Source organism: Protopterus annectens, chromosome 10.part0 (genome assembly GCF_019279795.1).
Source record: "Protopterus annectens isolate FY-2018-M chromosome 10.part0, PAN1.0, whole genome shotgun sequence".
NCBI classification, from domain to species: Eukaryota; Metazoa; Chordata; order Ceratodontiformes; family Protopteridae; genus Protopterus; species Protopterus annectens.
Genome location: NC_056744.1, coordinates 1,378,372,171 through 1,378,377,557, shown reverse-complemented (window position 1 = coordinate 1,378,377,557; position 5,387 = coordinate 1,378,372,171).

Below are 5,387 nucleotides of genomic sequence, written 5' to 3'. Positions count from 1 at the left end.
ACTCTGTCCCAACTGTCATGAATGAATGAAGATTGACAACATCAGATAAAGAATTGATGTTCTTACCAAAATGTTCTATCTGTGTTGTCAGTTTTCATCCATTCTTGACATCCAAGCCTCCTACCCCCTCCAAAGACTCCTGGAGGTTCGGAACTAGTCCGGGTTCTGTGATAGGGCAGTTGCTCAGACGAAGCTTCTGCTTTATTATAGCTGCAGGCAAACCTGATCTGAAGGGAAGGGAAGAGAGGCACTATGGGTAACCTTAGCTCGAGAGTTTTTGGCTTTAGTGAGCTTGTTATATTGGCCAAGTTGGTTCCAAGAAAGAAATCGAGACCTAACTGTAAGAATGAATGAAGATTGGCAACACAGATGGAACGTTATGGTAAGAACATAACTTTTTTACGTACCAGCAGGTCATCTTCCTGTAGAAATCCCTGGCTCCTTCAGGGGATCTCTTTCAGCAGGTGAGCTTATCCTGTACAGAAGCCTTTAGATAAAAAGGGTCTGCTCTTCTTCAGATATTTTATTGATAATGCAACAGGAGCTCTTTTAAATGGAGGTGTGAACTCGTCTCTTGGGTCTTTCCTATGCCATTGTATTTAGAGCTCAACTAATATCCCCACCATAATTAGGGAACAGTAGAACAACCCCTGGGTGAAGTGTAAGATTCATGAATCTCAGCTGTAAAGGGAAATATAATCATTGTATATATCTTACAGCATTGTTAAGGAAACATGAAAATGCAGTGCATAATGATGAACTTAAATGTGGCTTTTCATGACTTGAGTAAAAAGTTTTTTTTTGTTTGTTTTGTTTTTTTTTTAGGCTCAAAAACTGCTAGGTCCAGTTTTCACAAAAAATGGGAAAAATCCTGTGTTAGAATTGAATGAGTGGAGAAAAGGTCTAAAATACGAATTACTGTATGAATCTGGTGTCGGCCATGACAAACATTTTATCATGCAGGTAATGTGTGTATGTTTGACACTTGTTTTTTGATTTTAATGTTTTTTTTTTTTACATTTGTTGGAACTTGACATTTGAGGATGCTTTAGTGTTCATGATTACATATTTCCAGTTGTTTTTCCTTTGACTTACTGCACTGTGAAATCTGGTCAATCTACATAAAGTTTAATAGAGTTGTTAACATGGCTGTTACTTCATTGAGGATCTGAAGATGGTCTCTGCTGAGTCCCCTTCCATTGTTCTCTTATGATTCCTGAAGTTAATTAACAACACATCCTAACAAAAAAAAACTGTCTTGCACTAGACACATTCCTTTCCTTTGAGATGTGTTTAGAGGCCAATGATAGTTCTGCTGTCATCAGTGAATGTTACAGGGCTCTGCTACTCATCCATTTCTTCATGTCTGCATTAGGGAGGTAGAGAACCTTCATCTTTTTGGGTGGTGGGGGGCTTCTACACAGCAGCCTTTGACTATTCACCTGATCACCTTGTCTAGCAGGTGGCCTTTCTGTCTCCATTTCAGTATCACCTTTACAGAACACAGGTGGGTTGCTGTGGTTTTGTTCTCTTTTTCATTCTGTCACTTTATTTCCTGACCACTCCCTACACCATTTTAGTTATATAAGCACCATGTTCAATCATAGTCTCACGTCAGGCTTTGCGCCCACTGAATGGCGCACAGCAACAGTTATCCCACTCCACAAAGGGGGAGCCAACACTGATCCCGGGAACTATCGCCTATTAGCCTGACGAGCCTGGTCTGCAAGGCCATGGAATGTATCATCATGTAACTCATAAACAAAGACATTGGTAACCTCCAAACTCTGGACCCCACCCAGTTCTGGTTTGTGAAAGGCAGATCATGCCTTCTGAATCTGATCAACTTCTTTGAGGCAGTCACCAAAGCTGCAGACGAGGGTAAGGTGGTTCACACAGCCTATCTTGACCTCGCCAAGGCTTTCAGCGCCATCCCCCATTCTGGAATTGTAGATAAACTCACTAAACTAGGTATAAATCCCTACATCACAAGATGGGTTGCCAGCTGGCTCACTGACAGAACCCTCACTGTAAAGGTTGCAGACTCCAAATCTGACTTCAAACCAGTGACAAGTGGAGTACCACATCTCCTGTTTGGTATCTACTTCTCTGAAGTACAGGCTAACACAGAAGGCCTCTAGCTAACGAAGTTTGCAGATGACTGCAAACTAGGAGCCATAGTCGAGTCCCCAAATGATGTGGACATCCTACAGAAGGGCCTCACTGGGACAGATGCCTGGTGTCAGAGGCATGGCCTTAAGCTCAATGCCAAAAAGTGCATTGTCATCCCGTTTGGTAAAAACTCTGTACCCATGAACTACCACATAAACGGCAGTCTACATAATACCAAATGTGTAATAAGAAACCTTGGGACCCAGGTGGACAGTAGTCTTTCCTTTGGTAATCACATCGCCACAGTAGTCAGGAAATCCTTCTATGGGGCACACCTCATCACAAAAGGGTTCTCATCCAGGAAAAAAGAGGTCACTGTTTCCCTCTACTCGGCACTCATTAGACCCATTATAGGGTACAACGCCCGTTTTGGAATGTACCTCACAAAACATCTTCAACATCTGGAAAGGCTACAGAAGTACCTCACAAAGAGGATTACTGGCCTCAAACAGATGCCCTACACTGGCCGTCTCAATAAACTCCAGCTTTACTCTGTAGCATATCACCTAGTCCGAGGAGATCTTTGCCTAACATATAAAACTATGTTAAACCCAGAGCTGTTGGACATGCTACACGTAAAGAAATCCCATTCCCTCCGAGCTACATGCTCTAGGGGCCTAAACCTTGTCACCACAATAAACAGGACATGCTGGAGGGATAGATTCCTGTCCCAGAGACTTCCTATACTCTGGAACAAGCTACCCATCTGTGTCAAGCAAAGTTCCTCATTAGCACTCTTCAAGAAAAGTCTTGATGAGTGGATGGGAAACAAGAAATACACCCCGGGGATTACTTCTGTGGCTCTGCTTGACAGGGTCACAGGAAATTAACTTTTTTGGGTGGTGTAAGCCAGGGAACTTTGTTGGCTAGGCTTACTTAGGCCCTTGGGCCGATAGCCTAGTACCTACCTATGAAACTATGAACCTATGTGCTAACTCAAACTCTGTCCTTGCCTCTAACACTGACTTTACACCCTACCTTTATAAAGAACCTTCTTGTTTTCCTTCCACCTTTCTTTCCACTCCACTAACTACCTTGATTATAGCAAGCTCAGATGCTCATAAGCCAGTACTTATTATACAGCACGAACTTCTTCTTCTTGTAACATTTGTTAATGTCTGGTATGCACTTCACAGATAAAGATTCTAGTTGTCTACTGATGTACTATGTTCTTCATCTGTAAATATGTTGTAAGTAATTGCTATGTAAATTGTTAATCACTATGTAATCCAATGTAAATACTGTCTGTTTATTTTAACTGTGGAGCTTTTCTCCCCGGGCCTCCGCTGAAAATGGACCTACGTCCAGTCGGACACTCCCGGTCAACAAATTTAAATAAATAAATAAATAAATAAATTGTAACACTACCACTACATAAGACATTCTCAGACACACAATCATGCATCTACACACACTACCAAAACATCTGTCCCCTAGCCTCACCCCAAATGTAACCCTAAAATACATATACCCACACTCAGACATATAACATCTATCCCCTTACCTAACCCCTACCCCAAATCTAATACATGAATACATGCACAGACCATATTACCCCCTCTAAACCCCACTTACCTGCCTTGATGATTACATACCTTCAGGATGTCCAACATTCAACTAAATGCATCTCAGAAATCTCTGCTGCCACTTGCTTCTGTCAACCAAATGTAGATTTGACAAACACACGAGCCATATATATATATATATATATATATATATATATATATATATATATATATATGTGTGTGTGTGTGTGTGTGTGTGTGTGTGTGTGTGTGTGTGTGTGCGTTTATTTATTATTTATTTTATTTAAAAAAATAAAATAAATAATAAATAAATAATTTTATTTAAAATAAATATATATATATATATATATATATATATATATATATATATATATATATATATATATATATATATATATATATATATATATGTGTGTGTGTAGTAAACATGTTATCCTTATTATAAATAAATATTAATATATACAAACACACAGAAGCACATACATGTAGCATAGTGTGACTATGATAGCTGTTGTAGTCAAAGTGAAAATTACAAGAACTACTAATCAAGTATTGAAATGGCAGTTGAACATTGAGGAAATGTATATTTATAAGAAATGCATGTTCTGCCAGTGAAACATTAGAGTAAGAACTGTAATCAAACAGGCAAAATATATTTCTTTATATATAAGACTATTAAACGTAAATAAGAGATAGAGAGGGAGTTAAGAATAACTTATGCGGGTTAATTTGAATCAAAGTGAGATTACAACATACTGATGGAGTGCCCAATAACCACTGAAAAGATTAAGAGACTTTAAGGGTGTTAATAAGTAGAAACCAAGTAACCTCCCTGACAGAAGAGAAAGAGAAAGGCCCCTGGTGTCCTGCTCAATGTATGTCTAGGCAGTTTGCATACCACCTTGGTTCTCTCCTAAACATAGACCATGTAAATAAATAATGTATGATTTCTGAAGTTTACCAAATATTACTGTGGTATTTTAACAGGTTGAAATTGAAGGGCAGAAGTTCACTGGTGAAGGACCAAATAAGAAAACAGCGAAGGCACAAGCTGCACTGGCTGCACTTGAGACACTCTTCCTACATGATGATGTCCTACCTGCTAACAGAGATAAGAAGAAAATGGCTCCCGTAGTGGAAAGAAGAGCAGAAGCAATAGACACAGTTCTGGAGGTAATTTTTTAAAAAAAAAAACTTCCTTCTGTTGTTATAGCTATATCAGTGTTGAAGACCTGTTTATTTATTTATTTTTTTCATATGTCCAGAAGTATATATAAAAGTTGTGCAGAGGTACATGACCAGTAACAGTTTAGATATTTAAACATAGTTTTGTGTGGCTGTAGCTGAAGTCTGTCATACAGTTCGTTGATAACCTTGTTTGTTGTAAATGGATTTGCAAGTAACTGTAGGCTATCAGCTGTAAAACCAAATGATGATTTATGTTGTGTCACTATGTCTCTCAACTGTCCAGATTTTTCCAGCATGTCCACATTTTTGACTCATATTTTTGCTCTGCTCCTCATAAAATGTGTGGTTTTCTGGCAAATCATTGAGGATTGAAGTCACTAAATAAAGATATACATTTGAGTTTCAGACTTCATGTCATTCAAAAATGCATGATGATGCAAATCATATTATTCCAGATACTACATTTATAAGAGCAATATTTAAAATGTGCCTCTGATTTTG